Source organism: Panthera uncia, chromosome F1 (genome assembly GCF_023721935.1).
Source record: "Panthera uncia isolate 11264 chromosome F1, Puncia_PCG_1.0, whole genome shotgun sequence".
Taxonomy (NCBI): Eukaryota; Metazoa; Chordata; class Mammalia; order Carnivora; family Felidae; genus Panthera; species Panthera uncia.
In genome coordinates, this window is record NC_064813.1 from 56,367,534 (window position 1) to 56,391,856 (window position 24,323).

Below are 24,323 nucleotides of genomic sequence, written 5' to 3' on the forward strand. Positions count from 1 at the left end.
CTGATGTGGGTCTGCAGCGGGACTTAGGAAGTCCCATTTTTATAAAATCCCAACTGTCCTCAACTCTTACCTGATTTTCTGTAGACCAAGTTCTTACAATCCTCACCCTACTTTAGTGCTGATGTTCTCCTTAATGGTGGCCAAAGAAACACTGGAGTAACAGATCCCAGCTTTCTTTGAAAAATGGAACTCACTAAATACGTATAGTGCAACATGGACGCACACAGTTTGGATGATGGGTTTATACTCATCCAAACACACAGAGGCGCCTCCAGCCCTCAGGGGTCCAGAGTCCCCCTTCTGGAGGCAGTGGAGGACCATCTGTGCCCTGACAGAGAGTAGAGCTCTGAAGCCACCAAACCTATGACCCAAGCCTCCGAGCAATTGAGTTCACTGCCATGTCATTAACTACTCCTGAATTAATTTGCCAGGAAGGGGCATTGCTTGGGGTTTAAGAGTTGTTTACAAGTTGGGCAACAAACGCCACGTGCACGTGTGTGGGGGGGAAGAAATGAGAAAGTATGCTTTGTAAGAACATTTGCTTCTTTTTTAAATCAATTAATGCCTTTCAATGAATCAACACATAAGAAGGAGGACCAAAATGCTAATAACATAAAGAGTAGGGGAGGCGGTGGTATGGGTTTAAAAAATGTTTAAAGACAAGGTAAGGATGGGGCGCCTGGGTGGCTCAATCGGTTAAGCGTCCGACTTCAGCTCAGGTCGTGATCTCATGGTTTGTGAGCCCGAGCCCTGTGTCGGGCTCTGTGTTGACAGCTCAGAGCCTGGAGCCTGCTTGGGGTTCTGTGTCTCCCTCTCTCTCTGCCCCTTCCCCCCTCAAAAAAAAAATAAACGTTAAAAAAAAAAAAAGACAAGGTAAAGATTAGTAATGGATGGGTAATTGCTACATTCTCGAAGGGCGCAGGGAGACGCTGTGTGCCTACTGGTTTTTCTCTTTCTACCTCCCAGCCAAGCTTTGGAGGGAACCCTTTCCATGCGAACTGGAAAAGATGAATTTCAAGCTTCATTGAGAGCTCTAAAACCTTAAATCCTTCTTGAAAATAACCTGCCTCTCAGGAATTTTTGGTCCCCTCAAATTATAAAGCTTTTCCTTGGGCTGTGGAATGGCTGCATTATTAACTGTGATTACTTAAGTCTCTGAATAGAAGGATGTAATAAATCTGAAAGTATTTGTTCTGGTTTGTGACTAAGCAAAACTGTATAATATTAAATCAGATGTTGTTATAAACATATGAAATGGCACATTTTTTTCCAACTTGGGGCATTGTGGTACAAAGCTTCTGAGAACCTAAAAAAAAAAAAAAAGAAATGTTTTTACATTCTTGGGTACTGAGACTGGTTTCTGCTGGGTTTTCTTCCTTCTGAGCATGAATGCCAAATACGAGTCCTTCTGTTTAGATCTCTGTGTTTTCCCAGTGAGCTAGCGAGGTTGAGTCGAGGTGTTCTTCCTTCTTTGCAAGCTCTTCTCTGGGGTGGAACCGGTGACCCAGATCATGTGTGTGTGATTGTGTGTGAGTCTGTTTGTGTGTCCATGTGTGCCTGTCGGGTGGAGAAATGAATGCAGCCGAGTACCCTGGAATGTTCTGGTTGGAAGGGCTCTTAGGCACGAGCTAGATCACCAGCCTCCTCATTACCCAGGACATGTTTTCAAACTTAGGTTCAAACATGTGTGGGAGAGAAAGCCATACGAATCTGGGGGTGGGGAGGAATTTCGAAATCCAAGGCCAGGTTTCTAGGTTAGGCTCGGTGGCCTCTAGCTTTGTTAGGGAACAAAGCTACGCGTCTGACTTCGGCTCAGGTCATGATCTCACGGTCCGTGAGTTCGAGCCCCGCGTCGGGCTCCGTGCTGTCAGCACAGAGTCGTCTTCGGACCCTCTGTCTCCCTCTCTCTCTGCCCCTCCCCTGCTCGTGTTCTCTCTCTGTCTCTCTCCCTCTCTCTCAAAAATAAATAAACATTTAAAAAAGTTTTTCAGTTATTACAGTTTTTCTTGTGTTGGCACCTATGGGTAATTTTTCTATTATTTTTCACAATTAGGATAATACATTTACATTAAAAATAGAACTATAGCCTCAGAATACTTGTGTACTTAATAATCACCTTTTACAAAGATGATTTAGGATATTAATAGCGTTCTACAAATTGTTTAGAGCTGCACTGTCCAGACGGTAGCCATTAGGGGCTATTGACATGTGGCTGGTCCAAACTGAGATACGTTGTACATGTAACGTACATACAGGATTTCAAAGACTTCGTAAAAACGAAGGAGTATAAGGTATCTCAGCAATCGTTCTTAAAACGATTACATGTTGAAATGATAACAATTTGGATAAATTGGATTAAGTAAATTATTGGAATTCATTTCATCTGTTTCTTTTTTTCTTTTTTTAAATTTTAAAAAATGTATTTGTTTTATAAAATAAAATATTTTCTAATGTTTGTTTATTTTTGAGAGAGACCGAGTGCGAGTGGGGGAGGGGCAGAGAGAGAATCACAGAATCCAGAGCAGGCCTCAGGCTCCGAGCTGTCAGCACAGAGACCGATGTGGGTCTCGAGGTCACAAACCTCGGGATTGTGACCTGAGCCACAGTCGGATGTTTAACTAAATGAACCATCCAGATGCCCCTAATTTTTTTTTGATGTTTACTTATTTTTGAGAGAGAGAGAGAGAGAGAGACAGAGCATGAGCGGGAGAGGGGCAGAGAGAGAGATACAAGAGAATCCAAAGCAGGTTCTAGGCTCTGAGCTGTCAGCACGGAGCCTGATGCGGGGCTTGAACTCACAGACTGCGAGATCATGACCTGAGCCGAAGTCGGCCGCTTAACCGACTGAGCCACCCAGGCGCCCCTCATCTGTTTCTTTTTAATGTGGCTACTAGAAAATCTATTTATGTACTTATTTATTTATCCTTAAGTAATCTCTACGCCCAACTTGGGACGTGAACTTACAGCCCTGAGATCGAGAGTTGAATGCTCTACCGAGGGAGCCAGCCAAGCGCCCTGCTACTAGGAAATTTAAAATGACATATGTAGATGTTGCACGGAGGAGAGAAGGTCAGCATCCCCTTTGACAAGGATAGAAGAGGGGGCCTGTGCGGCACACACATAGTTACAACACACTGCCACCTACTTGATGGCATCTAAACGTGGTTTTGAGAAAAGGAGAGTGACCCCTGAGTGGGTACCAGGTATCCTTTTGGGGTAACAAACATGTTCTGAATAAACAGTGGCGTTGGTTCCATAATAGTGTGAATGTCCTAAGTGTCACGAATGATACATTTTATGCTCGGTGTATTTTACCAACATAAAAAATCGCATCTGTGTCTCCCGTTACACTTCTGTTTTCAACGTTTGTTTCAAGCTGAGAGGTGGGGGTGTGGCTTTGCTGAAAACAGCGTCTCTAGAAATAGAGAAAAAGGTGGAGAGAGGCAAGGACGGGCTGACGTCTGGTGGGAGAGGTTGGAACGCTCTTCTTCCGGGGCCCCCATCTCCTCATACTGGCTTCCCCTTATCTCACTCCATGTCCCTCCCCACTTGGCCTTCCGCCCGCTGCGTGGGGGTTTCTCCCTGAGATGACTCTTTCCCTAAAATTCCTCGAAGTTTATGTGGCGTTAAGGAGTTAGGGATCTTGATGGTTGGAAATAGAAGACAGCTGGGGCGCCTGGGTGGCGAGGTCGGTTAAGCGTCCGACTTCAGCCAGGTCACGATCTCGCGGTCCGTGAGTTCGAGCCCCACATCAGGCTCTGGGCTGAAGGCTCGGAGCCTGGAGCCTGTTTCCGATTCTGTGTCTCCCTCTCTCTCTCTGCCCCTCCCCCATTCATGCTCTGTCTCTCTCTCTGTCCCAAAAATAAATAAAAAACGTTGAAAAAAAAATTAAAATAAAAAAAAAAAAAAAAAAAAAAAAAAAAGAAGACAGCACCCAGCTCGGGCTCAGCCCCCGCCTCCCAGATATTGCTGATGAAGAGAAAAAATAAAATCTTTTCTGTGCACCTCTGGGATCCAGCTTCTTCAGAGGGAATCCCATGAGGCGAACTGACATGTGGTGTTGGAAGCCGGGACAGTGGTTGAGGGGGGTGGGGGCTCGGGGTCGGGAGGAGGTGGGTGGTGGTGAGGTTGGGGGCCTAATAAAGGGCTGTGGGACATACTCTGTTATGGGTCTGGTCGCCGATGATCTCAGTGTCTCCATCTTGTGAAACTCTGTGGGGCTTGGGGCTGGGGTACTTTTCCGAACGCCCCGAATGCACATCCATAAAAGGTTAAAAAGCCAACAACACATCACCCTGTGAGGTGCACGCTCTTTTGAGTGGAAAGCTGACAGCTCTGGAGAGGGTGAATGCACGTTTCGTGAGCATGGCCGCCAGGGACCTGGCTTGACAAGGGCTGTCGGCAGAGGCCCAGACGAGGGGGCCTTTGGAGGTCCTTCCCCGGTCTAGAGACCTGTGAGTGACCTCAGAAAATTCACCTTGGTACTTTATCTCCTGTCTCTCCATCTGGGGGCATCCACGCCCTCAGAGACCAGGGCGGAGGGGTGTCAAGGGTGAGGTGTCGCTGACCAAGAGGCGGGCTGAGCTGTTGGTGTAGGTGAGACCGCTGAGGACGGTCGCGTTCGGAGGGACAGCCCCGGGGTGAGCGGGGCCCTGGCTGCGGTTATCACCCACGGAAATCCTGTGTGGTGGTACATCCCACCCTCAGCCAAGTCTGGAGAAGAGATGCCGGGGAGCAGGGGGGCCGGGAGTTCTAATGGGGGACCTCGTTAGCCAGATAGCGGCTGGGGAGAGGCACCGGGGACGTGGGTTGGAGGAGAATAAGCGGAAGCGGGGAAGGAAAAATAAATAAATGAGATAAGCAGCTTCATCTGCTTTCTCCCTTATTACTCTTTTATTCTGTGCTGAGGACTGCAGTCCCCCCACTCTCGCTGGGCCCCCCCCCCCCCATCTCCTTTCCTGGAGAAAACAGCCTGGAGACTGATTTTGCAAACCAGGCCCGGCTCCTCCCTCCTTGCCCTGCACCCACCCCGCCGCAGTGAACTTTCCGGGCTGGACGGGCTTCCCAGAGCCACCCCCCTCCCCGGGGCAGGGGCTTCACAAACTCGGACCCCGGCCCCCCACCTCTGAAGTGCAAAGAACACAAGGCCATACGCGCAGGGGGACCCCCTCCCCACTCTCCCCTGCACCAAGGACACCAAATGCTGGGGTCACCACGAGGTAGCCAGGTCAAGAGAGCTTAGTAACAAGGTCGTCGGCCTGTGGGGAGGTTTCCCTTGCGTTGGAGCACAGCCGGGAGAGGTCAGACTGGCCCCCTGCTGAAGCGCTCACATCCAGGGGTCCACCTGCCTGCTTGAACAGAAGGCTCCAGGTCCCAACATCATCATCGTCCGCTTTCCTTGGAAGAAACTCTGGCCTTCATGTGACAGGCAAGAGGGAACGGGCAAGTGGCTGGGAGAGCAGCCCGACCACACTCCAGCTCTGGTTCCACTGAATGTGTGACCAGGGCTTTGCCGACCTCTGTGCAGACATCCATAGTAGAGACATGATGTTGAGGGGAGGAACAGAGAGAGAAGGAGACACGGAAGCTGAAGCAGGCTCCAGGCTCCGAGCTGTCAGCACAGAGCCTGACGTAGGGCTCGAACTCGTGGACCGTGAGATCACGACCCGAGCTGAAGTCGACGCTTGACCAACTGAGCCACCCAGGTGCCCCGAGACTCACTTCTTCTACAGCAACTGATGCCTTTAGAAGTTTTTCTACGTTGCTTATTTGGACCCAGGCCAATGGACTCCCCCTCTTCTATACCTGCCTCCTCAAGCACATGCCTCGGTTTGGAGATGAGATGTGCCAGGGAACATTTGAGAGGGGAAGGGAGGCCAAGGGCAGCCATTTTGAACACCCGTTTACTGCTTCGCTGCCCTCTGAGTGTTGTCCATAAGATTGTGAGGTCTTAGAGGTAAGGATGAGATCTTGAAGCCATTCACTAGATACTTATGGAGAACCTACTATGGGTGAGGCACCATTAGTCATGAGCAAGACAGACACAGGCATTGCAGTCATTAACGGAGCTGGTGGTGCAGTAAGGGAGCCTGGCATTAACCAACGAATGACACAGGTAATTAATTGCAAGTGTGATGAGTGCTCTGAAGGGGGAAATGCAGGGTGCCAAGGGGGTGTTTTAGTTGAGTCCTGAAGAATAATGGCCTCAGCCCAGGGAAGGGTGTGGCGGAGGTTAGGGTCAGACGTCGGGAAAAGCATTCCCAGCAAACAGTCCATATGTCCACATTCCTCCATGAGAAGGGCGTAACGCCATAGTCTGCCTCTCCCCATCCGACCCCCAGCCTCTCATCTCGACACCTCTGGAAGTCTGCGAATGTAGTTTCTTGACTGGACACAGAGAGGCTGTGCTTAATTATGAAACCATCCCAATTTGTCCACTTTCCTATTATCCACGTAAAACTTGCCTGTTCCATGGGGCACCTGGGTGGCTCGGTCGGTTGAGCATCTGATTTTGGCTCAGGTCATGATCTCTCAGTCCGTGAGTTCCAGCCCCACATCGGGCTCTGGGCTGACGGCTCGGAGCCTGGAGCCTGCTTCGGATTCTGTGTCTCCCTCTCTCTCCGCCCCTCTCCTGCTTGTGCACGCTCTCTCTCTCTCTCTCTCTGTCTCTCAAAAGTAAGTAATAAACGTTAAAAAAAAAAACAAAACACTAAACTTGCCTGTTCCTTTTTGTTGTCCTCTCTCAACCCCTTACATAAGTGACCAAAAGAGAAACCCGAAGAAAACACACACTCCCGGAGTTTATTATAGTTATTATGACCGAGACAGACTTGAAGACTAGAATTTAATGGAGTTTTTTCTCACATTCCCTGGGGATTTGAAGGGCTTCCCCTGCCCCCCTCCCTTCCCCCCTCCCCCCGCCACTGGCCATTGAAGTGGATGATAAAAACACATTCCTTTCTTAAAAGAAAAGAAAAGACCTTCTGAATTCAGAGTTGATTATCCTAAAAGCAGAGCACTTGTTCCATATTCTTGTCTCTGTGAACCTATCTCTTCCCTCTCCTCCCCTTTTGATGTATTTCTCTGGTGGGGTAATAAGCAAAAGAGAGAAGTTGGGTTTTAGTCTCGGCTCTTAACCTTGCCGTGTGACCCTGGCTAACCCACTTTTCCTGTCTCAGCCTCAGTTTCTTCAAAGGCAAACGTGAGGACGGATCACAGGCCTCCGGTTTCTTTGGAGCGCTAACACTCCTCGTCTCTCCTGGGAGAACCTCAACAGAGAAGCAATTCAACCAGCAGCTCCCAGCCCCATCCTGAGAAGTCAGCATCGACTGAAAATCTCCTTTCTCAGGAGGGAAACTGGAGGCGAGGCCTTCCTTGTCCTCAAAGGTCACTTAGGCGGAGCCAATGTAAGTGTTAGCAAAGGGTGAGCTGCCCTCTCTCCAGCTTGCCTTGTCCCCACATGCACCTGTCTGCACTTCTACCGGCCTTTGGGACTCCAGAAATCTTTCCTTAGTTCCCCCAGCTATACCTACTGTTCCCCACATGCATTTCCACCATTGTGACCATCCAGACCAAGACTGAAACACCTCCAGGATCCTCGTCGGTGACACAAATGACAGAAGACGTCTGGGTGAGGCGCACAAGTCCACCCGGTATGACAGGTAGGGACACAATCACCTCTGGGCCTGCGCTCCATTGAAAGGGATCTAAGTTCCACGTAGCTCGGACCAGGTGGCATCATTCTGGAATAAGCACGCACTGTTTGCCAGAGAGTCCGCTGGTCTTTCAAGAGAATCGATATGTATATCTTTTTTAATTTTATTTTTTATTTTTTAAAATTCACATCCAAATTCGTTAGCATATCGTGCAACAATGATTTCAGGAGTAGATTCCTTAATGCCTCTTATCCATTTAGCCCCTCCCCCCCTCCCACAACCCCTCCCGCAGCCCTCAGTTGGTTCTCCATATTTATGAGTAAGAGAATGGATATTTTTAAGTCAAATGTGGCTCAGTTTCTAAAAATCACGACGTGGGCCAAAGACAAAAGTCCGTGGATCAGATTTAACCTGTGGCTGCTGGTTTTGCTACCTGTGTGTGTAGACACAGCATTCGGTCCTTTATACATTCTACCTGGTGTTTGCAAAACCTGTAATGCTTCTCTGTGCACTCATTCGTTTAATAAGTAGTTGCCACCGACCGTGAGCTGGTCCTGTGGAGGACGCCGGGGAGAGTAGGTGACTAAAATGCAACTCACTGGAAGTTTGGGACAGCAGTGCGAGCTGGAGCTGGGCCCGAGCTGGCCCGCCGATTATTGCCTATCATTCAGGGCTGTGAGCAAGGGAGGGTCTTCTTGTGTTCTACTCCGTCTCTCTCAGCCACCACTTTAGAAACACTTCGGTCCTGGGGCGCCCGGGAGGCTCAGTCGGTTAAGCGTCTGACTTCGACTCCGGTCACGATCTCGCGTCTGTGTGTTCGAGCCCCGCACGGGCTCTGCGCTCTCATTGCAGAGCCCTACTTCAGATCTTCCGTCTTCCTCTCTCTCTCTGCCCCTCCCTCGCTCTCTCGCTCTCTCAAAAAATAAATAAATAAACATTAAAAAAAAAGAAGAAAGAAACATTTGGGTCCAAAAACAAACAAACAACCAAACCAAATGCAAGGACGGCCTGGGATCAGTCGGTTAAGAGTCTGAGTCTTGATTTCAGCTCAGGTCAGGATCTCACGGTTTGCGAGTTCCAGCCCCACGTCAGGCTCTGAGCGGGCAGTGCAGAACCTGCTTGGGATTCTCTCTCCCTCTCACTCTGCCTCTCCTTTCCCTCCCCCCCCCCCACTGCTCTCAAAATAAATATAAATACACTGTAAAACCAAACCAAAACAAATTAACAACAACAACAAAAAGGCAAATGTGAATTGTCTCGAATTAGGCTACTTTATTTCTACCTTTTACCCATCACCCCCATTGCCTTCCCCCAAATGTGAAGAAGCAAAACCATGGGAACAAATAAGAAAAAAAATTTTATCTCTGAAAACCAAGGTCAGCCATTCATTCAGGATGAGAAACCTAATTCCATTTAACAGGTGAGAGCCTTATTTCTTATTTTTAAAAAGGTGTTTTATTTATTTATTTTGAGAGAGAGAGAGAGAGAGAGAGAGGGAGAGAGAGAGAGGGAATCCCAAGCAGGCTTTCTGCTCTCAGCGCAGAGCCTGATGCAGGGCTCAATCTCACCAACTGTGAGCTCATGGCCTGAGCCAAGATCAAGAGTCTGGATGCTCAACCAACCAAGCCACCCAGGCACCCCGAACAGATGGGAGCTTTAAAAGGCAGATTTTAGGGGCACCTGGATGGCTCAGTTGGTGAAGCATCCAACTTTGGCACAGGTCAGGATCTCGTGATTCGTGGGTTAGAGCCCCACGTAGGGCTCTGTGCGAAGGGTGCTTTGGATCCCCTTTCCTCCTGTCTTTCTGCCCCTCCCTCACTCACACGCTCTTTCTCCCTCAAAAATAAATAAACATTTAAAATAAAATAAAGGGCAGATTTTAACAATCATTATTGGTAGAAAAACCATCGGTGAGGAGTCGGATCACCCGGCTTCCAGTCCACCTCTGCCACTGTGAGATCTTAAGCTAATGACTGACTCCATCGAGGCCTCAGTCTCCCCCCACCCCTGTAAAATGAGTTCTTTCTGACTTTCACCATCTGAGTGAGTCCTGGCAACCTGGTGGAAGGAAAACCTAAAGAAGGTATGTGGCCAAACCTACACCTGCCTCCTTCTGCAAGAGTGGCCAGAGCTCTGCTCTGCACAGAACAGAACGAGGGAAGGTGCAGTGGAAATCTCATGCCCTCCCCTCTTCCTCAAGAACGGAGAGACTGATTAAGGCATATTGAAGTGCAACATAAAACGCAGACCGGGGGCGCCTGGGTGACTCAGTTGGCTGAGCATCTGATTCTTGATTGCGGCTCAGGTCACGGTCCCAGGGTCAAGCCCTGAGTCGGGCTCTGAGCTGAGCGTGGAGCCTGCTTAGGATTCTCTCTCTTCCTCTCTCCCTCTCCCCCACTCTCTTTAAAATAAAATTAAAAAAAAAAAAAAATAAAAGAACAAACAGACCACACCAGAGTCCAGATGAAGCTCTTAATAGCACTTTGATACTTGGTATATTTGTTTTTTTAAAAAAAATTTTATGTTTATTTATTTTGACGGACAGGAAGGGAGAGACAAAGTGCAAGCAGGAGAGGGGCAGAGAGAGAAGGAGACACAGAATCCAAAGCAGGCTCCGGGCTCTGAGCTGTCAGCACAGAGCATGATGTGGGTCTCGAACTCACAAACTGTGAGATCGTGACCTGAGCTGAAGTCAGACGCTTGACTGAGCCACCCAGGCGCCCCTTGGCATATTTATTTGGATTTTATTAGTTTTTTTCAGGCTGAAGCTCTGCACCTCTCCATTCATCCAGGAGCATTCTCTAACTGGGGCTTTGGGGATATCCATCAAGAAAAAGAGAGCGGGGGAGCAACGGGAAGTTTGGATGAAGAACTGGGAAACGCTTCCTTGGGGGAAGGGGAAATCTGGTGCCATCAATAATGCCGAGTCTATAAAATCATTTTCCTCTGGGGTTAAGAGCTTGCTGCATGTACTCTATTTATCAGTCAGTGAATCTCATTAACTGCCTTGTTGAGAATTTCCACTTCCTATAGCTGACTATGTTTGGCCCATGACCTGTCATATTTCTCCTACGGCTACTATGTTGAATTGCAACTATGAGAACTCATTTACCAAAAACAAAGCACAAATCCCCAACCAAACAAAATGTGGTAAATAACAAGTTTCTTAAACATCTGAAAAGGGTTAAGTGTTAAGAAAGTTGCTAATGAGGCTTTCACACCTTTTAAAGAAATCTCTCACCATCAGGGGTTTTCTAAAGAAGTGGAAATTAAACACATTGAGAGCTTCCGGCTCCACGAAAGATGGTCACCTAGCACAGGGTGCTGGCTTCCTCCCAGAGCCCAGTCTTGGAGAAGTGAGAGGGAGTTGATGGATCCTGGAGCTTAAGAGAAGAGTCTAGGGATCATGGTGAGGGTGGGATACAGGAATGCAGAGTGGAAGGGGGCAAGGACAGGACATGGCGATTACCTCTAGGCGTCAACTTGACTGGGCCATGGGGTGCCCAGACATTTGGTCAAATGCTGTTCTGTGTCTGGATGAGACTAATATCTGAATCTGTAGATGACTAGGGAAGATTACCCTCCCCATTGTGGATGAATCAAAGACTTGAATGAAACAAAAAAGTCTGAGTTAGAGGACATCCCTTCTGCCTTACTGCTGAGTGGGGACATCAGTGTTTTCTGGCCTTCAGACTTGAACTGAAATGTAGTTCTTCTCAGGTCTTGAGCCTGCCCACTTTTGGACTGAAGCTTACATCATTGGCTCTCCTGATTCTTAGGCCTTCAGACTTGGGCTAGATCAACACATTGGCTCTCCTGGATCCCTATCTTGTTGGCTGTAGGTCCTGGGACTTATTAAGCTCCATAATTGCAGGAGCCAATTCCTTATAATCTATCTATTGATCGATTGATCACCTATTCATTCTGTTTCTCTGGAGAACCCTGACTAAGGCACAATAGTTGTGCCAGGAAAGTACTTTCCAGTTGGATTTTTTTCTCTCCTTCATATTAACTTAGATGAATCACGTCCACCAGACGGACCTTACAGAACAACAAAAAAATTGTGTATCTCAAAGGCAGCAGAATATGATCCTAGCTTTTGCTTAGAAATGTTAGTGGAGGCTAGCTAGCCCCCTCTGAGTACTCCCTCACTAAAACATCCCTGCTGATGGTTTTGGGTTTGGTGATGACCACAGAGAAAGATCGTCTCTGAAAAAGAGCAGGTCCAGGGTAGAGGTTCTAGGCATTTCCTGAAGGGGTAGTTACATAGGTAATGATTATAGTGAAATTGTGGCATGGAGAGACTCTCCATCTCCCAACTCACTTGGATGTCATGAAGTCTAGGGCTTTTGGAGTGTCCAGTGGATTTAAATTCAGAAGAAAAAAAAAAAAAAAAGAGATCTCCAAGGAATACAAACATCATGAAAAAAAGGCCAAAAACTGAACAACGTATACTAGAGGAAGCAGAATTAATGAAAAGGGAAGAATGGGAATGTAAAATAAACTTAATAAATATCTTCAAAGCCTTAATGAAGAATATTAAAAACATGAAGCAGGAATAATAACTTATGAATATGAGCCATATTTCCATTTGGCAATCCTGAATATGAAAATAATAATAGTTGAAATAAAGAACTCAGTGGTTGAAAGTACTCCTTTTTTCTCCTTAATTTCTTGAAAACGTATGACTGTTTAAAGCAAAAATAATAGTACTCTATTTGGGGATTTATAATGTACAAGATGCAATATATATATAACAATAGCACAAAGGCTGGAGGTGGGTAAAAGGAACTATACTGTTGTGCTATCTTTATACTTCATGTTATATTTTATATTAACTTATATTTTCATATTAACTCTAATATGAAGGAACAGACAGATAAAAAAAAATGGGAGAAACAAAAAACAAAGAGCAAATGATAGACCTGCATCCAACACATCAGTAATTAAATCAAATGTAAATGGATCAATTTCATAAAGAGAATTTGTGGGAATGGATTAAAAAAGCAAGACCAAACTACCTGCTGTCTATAAGAGAAGTACCTTAAATATAAGAACACAGATAGTTTGAAAGTAAAGAGCAGATGGTGATATACAATACAAACAATACACATAAGAAAGTTTGAAGGACTGGGGCACCTGCATGGCTCAGTCGGTTGAGCTTCTGACTTCAGTTCAGGTCATGATCTCTCAGCTGGTGAGTTCGAGCCCTGCATCAGGCTTGCTGCTGTCAGTGCAGAGCTTGCTTTGTATCCTCTGTCTCCCTCTCTCTGTCCCTCCCTCACTTGCTCTCTCTCAACAAGAAATAAACATTTAAAAAATAAAAACAAAAATAAAAAAGAGGAAGTTTGAGTGACCATATTAATATCAGGCACAATAGACTTCAAAGCAAGGCATAGTGTCAGAGATAAGAGAGGCATTTCATAATCACAAATGGTGAATTCATCAGGAAAACCTAACATTACCCAAAAGATGTGTGTGTGTGTGTGTGTGTGTGTGTGTGTGTGTGTGTGATAACAGACCTACAAAATACATTGAGCAAAAATCAATTGAACTAAAGGGAGAAATAAACAATCCCACAATCATAGTTAAAGATACTTTTACCTCTCAGAAGTTGATAGAACAACTATACAAAAAAATAATTAGGGATATGGAAGATCTGAATAATATTATCAACATATCTTGATCTAAATGACATTTATAGAACATTATAACTAACACCTGCAGATTTTGCATTCTTGTCACGGCACATGGAACATTTACTAAGACAGACTCCATGCTGGGCTGTATAATTAGTCTGAATACATTTCAAAAGATCGAAATCTCACAGAGTATGTTTTCTATAATTAGATTACAAATCATTATATAATGTATGTTACATATATACACATATATATAATTATATATATACACACATATATAATTACATGTATATATACACGCACTCACATATAATTACAGATAGATAGATAGATAGATAGATCCTCAAAGGAAAGGCTGATTCCAGGGCTAGGGGAGGAAATTTCTTTTTATTTTTTAAATCTTTTTAATGTTTATTCATTTTTTGAAGACAGAATGTGAGTGGGGGAGGGGCAGAGAAAGAGGGAGACACAGAACCCGAAGCAGGCTCCAGGCTCTGAGCTGTCAGCACAGAGCCTGATGTGGGCTTGAACCCATGAACCTCGAGATCATGACCTGAGCCAAAGTCAGATGCTTAACCGACTGAGCTACCCAGAGCCCTGAGGGCAGGAATTTCTAAGGTGAGTCCAGAGCATCTTGTTGTGCCAGAAAGTCAGGAAGTGTTCAACCAATAATTGGGATATGTCAAAATGATATTGAAGCTAGTTTGAAGTGGCTATCACTAACGACATCTGTGACAATTTTATAATCAAAATAAGGAAAAACAGTAAAGGATTGAGCTCATTAAATACAATGAGAATCTACCAATCCATAGTGATACGAATAAACAAATGAATAATAAATAAATGTGGGTAAAGAGCAAGCTCTTTCTTATGATGGAAGGCACAGTGGAATTAGAAAATAATGGGGGCTCCTGTGTGGCTCAGTTGGTTCAGCGTCTGACTCTTGGCTTTGGCTCAGGTCATGATCTCACGCTTTGTGGGATCGAGCCCTGCATAAGGTTCTGCACCGACAGTGTGGAGCCTGCTTGGGATTCTCTCTCCCTACCTCTCTTTCTCTGCTCCCCCCCTTCTCTTTCTCTCTCTCTCTCTCTCTCAAAATAAATACACTTTAAAAAAATCTTAAAAAAAACAAAATACTCAATGAACGCTGAAACTAATGACTGAAAGTTTGGAGAGGAACAGAATATTTACATGGTGTCAAAGGATCTTCAAATATATTACTTATTATTCAGGAAGGAAAAATGTGCTCCTGTTACAGTGGCACCACCTTATATCAAGAAACCTTAGACAAGCCCAGATTGAAGAACATTCTACAAAAGAACTGTTCTGCACTTTTCAAAATGTGAAGCTTGAGAAAAGGGCTGAAAAAATATTCCAAATAAAAGGAGATTAAAGAGGGGGTGCCTGGCTGGCTCGGTCAGTGGAGCATGGGACTTTTGATCTCGGGGTTGTGAGGCCGAGTCCCATATTGGGTGTAGAGATTACGTTAAAAAAGAGAGATTAAAGAGACACAAAATGCATGACCCTGGGACTGGGAAAGCATAATAACTTTATACCATTAGTGGGACAGCTGATGAAATTTGAATATGCACCCTGAATTATGCACTCAGTAACTAATATCCTGATTTTGATAATAAAACTGTGATACCTATGAGCAAATTCTTGCTCTTAAGGAAAAAGGCACTAAAAATATTTAGGGAAGGGGCGCCTGGGTGGCTCAGTCGGTTAAGCTTCTGACTTCGGCTCAGGTCATGATCTCACAGTTCATGGGTTCGAGCCCCGCGTCGGGCTCTGTGCTGACCGCTCGGAGCCTGCAGCCTGCTTTGGATTCTGTGTCTCCCTCTGTCTCTGCTTTCCCCTGCGTGTGCTCTGTCTCTCTCTCCCTCTGCCTCAAAAATAAATCAAGATTTGAAAAAATAGTTTTTAAAATATTTAGGGATAAAGAGGTCTGATGATATCTCCAAACTTACTTTTAATTAATTAATTAATTAAAATTTATTTCTTTATTTTGAGGAAGAGAGAGAGTGAGCAAGCAAGAGAGAGAGAGAGAGAGAGGGGGGGAGAGAGAGAGGGGGAGAGAGAGAGAGAGAGAGAGAGAGAGAGAGAATCCCATGACCCAAACTAAAATCAAGAATTGGTTGCTTAACCAATTGAGCCACCTAGGCGCCCCTCCAAACTTACTCTTAAATGCTTAAGAAAGCACACATATAGAGATGATAGATAAGGCAAATGGTGCAAAATGTAAATAATTGGTGAATATGGGTAGACTAGATGGGAGTTCCTTGTGCTATTCTTTCAATTTTTCTGTGAGTTTGAAATTATATCAAAATTAGAAATTCTTAACAAAATCTACGGAGAAAGAGTTGATTGTTTAGTAGGAGTAATGGAAATAGTGGAGAGCTCGAGGCAATCTCTGTCCATTCTTTTTTTTTTTTTTTTTTAAACATTTATTTATTTTTGAGAGAGAGAGAGAGAGAGGGAGACAGAGCTGTCAGCACAGAGCCCCGACATGGGGCTCGAACTCAGGAAAGGCGAGATCACCAGCCAAAGTCAGACACTTGACCAGCTGAGCCACCCGGGCGCCCCTCATCTGTCCCTTCTTAAGGGAACAGATAAATCTAAGATGCTATGCATACACAAACGGTGGAAGAGAATGTGGTTGTCAGAATTAAAAATAGGTATACACGGGATGCGTGGGTGGCTCAGTTGGTTGAGCATCCAACTCTCCATCTCGCCTGGGGTCATGGTCTTAGGGGGGTGGGATCGCGTCCCGAGTCCGGCTCTGCACTGAGTGTGGAGCCTGCTTAGGATTCTCTCTTGCTGCCCCTCCTCCGCTCTCTCTCTTTCAAATTAAAAAAAAAAAAAAAAAAAAAAACCCAACATGTGTAGATGTACAACAACATGACTAGATTTTTATCATATACTGTCTCCTGATGAGAAACAGACTGAGGTCCGCGGTGAATGTGAGAAGCAAACACACATGCACAGGGATAATACCGCGGTATTTACAAGTGCGCCCGGAATTAAGAACATAAATTGGATACCTTGGGGCCGGTGAGGAGAGGGAGATGGGAGTCGGGCTGGAGGAGTAGGGGGAGGACGTCACACAGTAAAAGGTAACTAAGGGAGGGGACTTGCAAGCACTGATGATGACGGTGTGACACGGCCGAGAAAGAGGTTTAGTTTCAATACCTGCCACTCGGGTCCAACCAACTATCACGACAACAGCAGAACAAAGCAGAGGGTTGATGGAAGAAAGGAGAGGAAGTGCTGACATGCCTCTTAGACTCAGTTTTTTTTTTTTTTTTTAAGTTTTTATTTATTTTGAGAGAGAAAGAGAGTGTGTGAGCAAGCAGGGGAGAGGCAGAGAGAGGGAGAGAGACGGAGAGAGAGAACCCCAAGCAGGCTCCGTGCTGTTATGGCAGAGCCCAACAAGCCCTAGACTCAGGTTTTTATTCGTTATTTCATTCATACAACACATACTGAGCACCAAGCACCTTGCCAGACGCTGGGTGAATGGTCTGGGTAAAGTAGGAACATTCTGGGCCCTCGCTTTCCCGTCCAGGACACTAAGCCAGAGGAGTGAGCATTCATCACGCGCCGCCGGGGAAGGCCCAGGGTGGCACTGGAGAGGAAGGGGTCGGGAAGAACCGCTTTTGGCTGAGTCTACACTACTCCTTCTGCTTCTGGGACTGCATCACAGCAACCAACTTTCTCGTTCCCTTTCAGTTTATGCTTCCTTGCCCTCTGCAGTATTTCCTCTTAGTTCCTGGTGTCTATAATGAAGCATCAGTTTTGTTTTGATAAATTTGATCTGTGAAACGAGCCCCACGTCTGTTAAGAGTGATCTATAGAATCGCGAGGCCCGAGTTGGGTCTAAAATCCCCTTGAGGGGTGCCTGGGGGGCTCCGTCGGTTAAGCGTCCGACTTTGGCTCAGGTCATGATCATGCAGTTTGTGGGTTCGAGCCCCGCGTGGGGCTCTGTGCTGACAGCTGGGAGCCTGGCACCTGCTTCAGATGCTGTCTCCCTCTCTCTCTGCCCCTCCCCCACTCCCACCCTGTCTCTCTTTCTCTCTCAAAAATAAATAAACATTAAAAGAATTTAAAATCCGTTGAGCCTCACGCTCTTTGTACGTACCATTCGTCTGCCCCCGTTACTGTCCTTTAGGGTCTGGGGGACACATCAGGCCCTTTCTGTGAGAATCTAGGCTCTTTTCATTCTCCTCACCCCTAACACTCCGTTACAATGAGTTAATACTTAAACAAAGATGTTCTAACATGAAGTCTGGAATGATTTATGTGCGACCTCCGACCCTTGGTTTCTCCCGATGCCCGCAGTGACGTCTAATCGGCACCATTGTCCGTTTCAGTAGAAGAGAAAAGAACTGAAGCCTGTTTACAAATCTTAGCATGAATTACTATAGCGTTTTGTCACTCATAGCGGCTCAGGATGCAACGAATGAGAATTACATTTTCCCACAGACAGTCTAGGATGCAAAACACATTGTTCATACTTTTGAAAAAAAAATGAAGGAATAATAAAAATAAGATATTGTGAGAGCTTTGAAGTGCTTCGGGGCACAATGGCAGGTTCCTTTGTTGAACAGCGGATTTTCCTAATGCCACTCAGCTAGATTCTTATCAAACACTTCTGAGCAGGAGACAATGAAAATGAGCCCGCGTGAATAAAAGAGCAGATGAGGAATGTGCTGTGATAAAGTCTGAAAGGAGGCGGGCCAGTGCCTGGGTCCTCATTGAAAACAAAGACCTGGAGGTGGGGAGAGATGCAGACTTTATCTTCAACGTTCTTTTTATAGCTCCGATGCAGAGCTGTTTTCCCTCGAAAATGAATGGAGTGCTGGGGAAAGCCGCGCGGCCTTGTTCCTTGGCCTTTTCCTCGTACCACACAGCCATTTGAATGAGTTATTTCTGAGTCACCCCACCGGGCAGGTCGTCATCAATATCCCCGCTTTAGAAGCAGAGCTTAAGCGATGCAGGGGTTGAGGAGTGACCCGGTAATGGGCCTTAAATATGTGCGGGTCATGTGGCTGAGGATGGGGAACAGCTGTCCTGGGTTCAGGGGAGAGGATGTGAGCAGAGCCTCAACAGGGAGGGAGGGATATGGAGGGAATAGAGTTCTGGGTCTAGGGGGGTCACGTTCCCTGTGAAATCGAGAAGCTCGGGGCAACTGGGTGGCTCAGTCGGTGGATTAAGCATCTGGGTCTGGCCCAGGTCACGATCTCACGGTTGGTGTGTGGGTTTAAGCCCCACGTTGGGTTCCACGCTGAAAGGGTGGAGACTGCTTGGGATTCTCTCTCTTTTGCTCTCCCTCTGCCCTCCCCCCCCCCCCACCATTCCCTCTCTCTCTCTTTTTATTTCAAAATAAATAAAGTTAAAAAAGAAAAAGAAGTCTTTTGGGGGCAGAGATCTGTCTCCCATCTCTTGGTTTGTACCGCCACAGCATCTACTAGATATCTATTCTCAGAAACAGATGCCCGATTGGTTGATTAATGAATGGTATGGACAACTACTTATGTAGGGATCTTTCAACCAAGACTAGAGATGCATTGTTCTTGGCCGACTTGATCTACTGAGATGAAGGACCAAATGATCTTACAAAGTCACTACTGTTTCTTGGGTTCCATAGTTAGCTCCTATCTCATCCTGGCCTCTTTACTTCAACTGAAAATTTGATCAAGTCAATACGTCTTGGTCTTGGGCTATGTGGAAGGCAATGGGCAAAGCTTTGCGTGCACTGCGGAAACGAATTAGTCATGACTCGCGCCCTCAAAAAAGGAAAAGGTGGAATGGGAGAGAAAGAGATGTACATAACTTACTATATTACACCTGTTTCAGAATATGAGAAGTGGTATCTTAGCAACCAATCAAGGTTCATGAGATCATGGGATAGGAAATGATGCACTCAAGTCTGGGAACTGGGAAAGGAGTGACAATAATAACAGACTAACGTGACTATGTTCTGGGCAAGTGCTAAGTGCTCTACTTGGGTTCTTTTCTATATTTTGTTCACATATTTGTTTGTGTGTTTATTTATTTAGACAGAGCATGCGTGCACACGTGGAGAGGGGCCCAGCAGGGAGCCCGACGTGGGGCTTGATCCCACAACCCTAGGATCACAACCTGAGGCAAAATCAGGAGTCGGATGCTCTACAGACTGATCCCCCTAGGCGCCCCAGGATGATTTTCTTGAATGCTTACAATAACCAAATATAGTAAGTACTAATGCTGTTTTCATTTCATTCATGATGATACGGAAGCAGAAAGTGAAGTGACTTACCAGCAAGCAGCAGAGGCAGAATCAAAGCTGGTGGTCCCACAGAGCTCAAGCGACGTCTTGGAGAAAATGAACGTATGTAGCACGTGTGGTAGTCCAGTCTCCGGGCCAGGAGTTCATACAGATAATTCGCGTACTTCTTGTGATAACCCTGGAAATTATATTGTTGTCTCCATTTACAAGGCTGAGACTCAGTGAGATTAAATGAACTGACCAAGTTACCTGGCTAACAAATATCATTAAAAAAAATCTTTTTTGGGGTGCGTCGGTGGCTCAGTCGATTGGGCGTCCAACTTTGGCTCAGGTCATGATCTCGCGGTTCTTGGGTTCAAGCCCCGCCTCGGGCTCTGGGCTGACAGCTGAAAGCCTGGAACCTACTTTGGATTCTCCCTCTCTCTCTGCCCCTCCCCCACTCGTACTCTGTCTGTCTCTCTCTCTCAAAAATAAATAAACATTAAGAATTTTTAAAAATCTTTTTTTAATGTTTATTCTTTTTTTTTTTCAACGTTTTTTGTTTTATTTTTTTTATTTTTTTATTTTTTTTGGGGACAGAGAGAGACAGAGCATGAACGGGGGAGGGGCAGAGAGAGAGGGAGACACAGAATCGGAAACAGGCTCCAGGCTCCAAGCCATCAGCCCAGAGCCCGACGCGGGGCTCGAACTCACGGACCGCGAGATCGTGACCTGGCTGAAGTCGGACGCTTAACCGACTGCGCCACCCAGGCGCCCCTTTAATGTTTATTCTTGAGAGAGAGAGAGAGAGAGAGAGAGAGAGGGCATGAGCAAGAGAGGGGCAGGGAGAGAGGGAGACATAGAATTCAAATCAGGCTTCAGGCTCTGAGCTGTCAGCACAGAGCCCCACATGGGACTCAGACTCACAAACTGTGAGATCATGACCTGAGCTGAGGTCGGATGCTTACCTGACTGAGCCACCCAGGCACCCCTGAAGGGGCATTTAAACCCAGGAGGATATGGTCTCAAAATATGTCATGTCCCCCAACTATCCACAATGCTGACTAAAGAAAAAAAAAAGTGGCCACTGGTCCCTGAGGGCCTCAGGAGCTCCAGGAAGGCAGTCATGTGTCACTGAAAGTCATCGAGAGATCTCAGGCACGGACCCTGCAATGTCTTCTGCCCACCGTCGGTGTATCCCCATAGATGAACCGCCATTGATTTACCTACAGCAATAGCGGACGTCAGGTAGAGCTCTACCATTTCCCAACTGGTCAAGTTGTCCGTGGGGCACTTGTATCAGTCACCTATCGCTGCATAACAAATGACCACAAACGTAGTGGCTTACAGAAACACCCATTACTGTCTCACAGCTGCTGTTGGACATGGGTTAGCTGGGTCCTCTGCTCAGCGTCTCACAAAGCTACAGACAGAGCTATTGGGCTGTTGTGGTATCATCTGGACCTCAGCCTCCCCATCCAAGTTCATTCAGACTGTTGGCAGAATTCAGTTCCTGGCAGTTGTAGGACTCCTTGACTCCTAGATGTTGCCCCTCTCCACGGGCAGTCGACGGCATAGCTTTCTGCTTCTGCAAGGCCAGGAGGAGAATATCTCTCTTCTGAGGAAGGACTGAGGCTTCCTTTGAAAAGGCTGTTCACTTGATAAGTCAGATCCACTTAAGACAATCTCCCTTTTGCTTGAGACTGACTGATTTGAGATCTCAATTGCATTTGCAAAATCTCTCCGTCTTTACCTTAGAATTGCCTTAATCACAAGAGTGATACTCCACCCTGCTTACAGGGCCTGTCCACACTCAAGGGGAGGGGATTACATTGGACATGTACACCCGGGAGCGGTATTTGGGGGCCATCTTAGGAGTCCGCCTGCCATGTGGAACTCGTTCCTGGTGCCTGTGGAGGTGTTGGCCTCCTTCAGGTGAAAACAGGACCCCATCCCATTATGCAGGCAGGGCCAGCGCAGATTCTGTTCGTGAGCTACGCGCACTTGGAATTCTGTGTGTCCGTTTCCTCTCGTGCAGGGCTCACTTACCACCCATCAGTCAGTTTTGGTCACGGGTCAGCATTTCCAGCGCAAGATTTCATGGGAAAACGGCGACATTTATGTCTAAAGTTGATTTGGTGATTAGATTTGGCGATTATCTTTTAATTATCTCTGCTTCCCCTCTCCCCTATTGTTGTCGACAGTCAAGACTTAGTTGTACATATTATTTATTGAAAGAGCTAAAAAGGAAAAGGCCAAGGCTAACGCCAAATAATTGAAAGGAAGCAGCATGTCTGAGGACATCTAAATGTCAATTGATGGAATCAGCTTCTAGACTTGAAGATTTTATCTTTAAACAGTCTTGGGAAACTGCTATTCAACCAAGGAACTCTTATAAATGGAATTTGATTGCCTTTTCAAGGGTTGTCTATTGAGACCCTATCTTAAGTTTTTTTGGTTTTATTTTGCTTTGTTCTGTTTGCCATTTTCACATACATACACTTAGCCTAAGAAGGGTTGGGCAATAAAAAAGGCCAGGACTGTGACACTAACCAAATATGTACGAAAGCGATTTAGGGATTTCAATATCATTTAAAAACGCCCAAGGTTTCAATATCCTTAGACAGTTCATGCAATAGGGCTGCCAAAATAGAGACAACTTTTGCTCCAAAGTCAACTCTGATGGTGAGCCGGCTTTTACAGAACAAAACCAAAACCCAAAACCCCACCATTCTGCTCAAAAGCTGACCTTTACACTTGTTCCTCAAGAGTGAAGAGGGGTTAATGCCTACCATCTCCCCTGGCTTCAGAGCTAGCTCACAAAGGCTCGGTTCCTATAGCTGGGTGAGGAAGGTCTTGGCGAGACAGCAGGGCAGAGGGATTTTTGTGGACTTGACTTCTGGGCCCAGACTGGGACCAGGGTAAGCCTGGAATAGCTTTCGGTGCCCATCTCCTCCACATCACCCACCCGTTCCGAAGTCAGCCTTGAAGGCCTTGGTGACTTTAAATATCTTTCTGAGTCTGTAATGAAGCTGCTTATAAATATTGCAAGAGATTTATCACCTCAGTGTGAAATTCTCTGATACCAGCAGGGAGTTTTTAAACACAACTGGCAACAAGAAGCATATGGTCAAAGATTCAAGTTACAGCTTTTTTTTTTTTTTTTATTGTTGTCTGCCAAGGACAATATATTTTTTTTCCTTCTTCAAAATAAACATTGTGCAGGAATGTGCCTCAGCAAATGGCTGGGGTTCTATTATATTTCATGCAGCTTTCTAAACAATTTCCAACCCTGGGCTGGCCTAGTGTCAAACAGAAGGCGACCAACAATAGCAAAATCCCATTAAAGCCGAGAAGGTTCCTTCCTGAGGTGAGCCTGGCCAGAAATAGTCATCTTGGCTCATTCTCCACTTTGGCACCGGGGACTAATAATGCACGGTCTCCTAATGGAAATTATCTAATTTCATCCAAAAGTTCCTCCAGAGAGAGCAGGGCTGACGCACTAACAGTCAATATAACAACATTCTTCTTGAAGCGCTGAACAATGGGCCTTTGGAGAGACTGTGATAAACCACGTCAGACTCCGGACAAACATGAGTGTAAAAATAGGCATCAGAGGCATTGACCCAGCCACCTAATTTCTCAGGAGGGAGGCCCACAGAGGACGGTTTGTTCAGAGTGCTTGCGGGGAATACATCAGACCTGGTAGGAGAAGGATAGTGGAGAACGAAAGGAGGAGTGAGAGAGAGAGAGAAAGAAAAGATAGAACAAGATTAAGAATGGGGAGAAAATTAAGAAAGTGGCAAACGAATGGGAGAAGAGTTAATTCTCCATCGGTGGCCCAAAGTATCAGCAACTATATATAGCTGGTTAATATAAATCATGCTTTGGGTATGATTCCCATAAATATCAGAGGGCTGTGTTTCAAATGCTATGTGCAAGGAACAGCCAGCAGGAAACAATGCTCCATTTAAAGATATATATTGGAGTTCTGTGAAATACACACACACACACACACACACACACACACACACACGAGTTCTATAACACTATATAATATATATTATATATCAAATGTACCATAACCATGTGTAACTAACTCTATTATCTATCTATCTATCTATCTATCTATCATCTATCTATCATCTGCCTATCAGTTATGTAAACTATCCCAATAGCACTTTCTCACACCAACAGGATCATCCTGAAGCATAGAGCTGATTTTATGTTTTTCATGTTATTACTTGTTTCATGAATATTTTTAGCTGCATGTCAATTTTAAGCTTTCCAATGATAGGAACTAGCTTGTGTCTGTGATGGTTATCTACATGAAGACAATGAGCATCGGTTGAAATTGCTGGTTGATTGATCAGTTAATTATTGAGTACCAAAGTTTTGAAATGCTAGAAAATCTCTCATGTGTGGGCATTTCAAGAAATAAAAATTGGAAAATTTCTTCAAGATGAGTTAAGTCAGGGCTCAAACCTATGTCAACATTTCCACACCCACTACCCTTTCCTCTCTCTTCTCCCACCAACAAACTAAAAAATAGTCTGGGTCCTGGAATACAGTAGGGCTTTCCTAGGCCACAAAGCCCTGAGATGGAACGATCACAAGAAATTCTTTTAGGGTCTGATGTGAGAATTTACAACTCTAGACTAATGCAAGATTATATATACTCTGGCTGCATTCACAACACTGGAAAATAATAGTCAGAGACTGAATCAAGACGGCAGCTTGAGCTTGTGAGCTGGCCTTCCCTACTCCTTCCCAAATCCA

At 45.7% G+C, this 24,323-nt stretch overlaps 1 non-coding gene across 1 annotated transcript; it reads left to right on the forward strand.

Annotated features, from left to right (window-relative positions):
• The first annotated feature begins 3,048 nt into the window (after positions 1-3,048).
• LOC125926062 (U6atac minor spliceosomal RNA) lies at positions 3,049-3,169 on the forward strand. The gene has a single exon (XR_007458992.1). It is a non-coding gene; the product is annotated as a U6atac minor spliceosomal RNA (small nuclear RNA).
• The last annotated feature ends 21,154 nt before the right edge of the window (positions 3,170-24,323 follow it).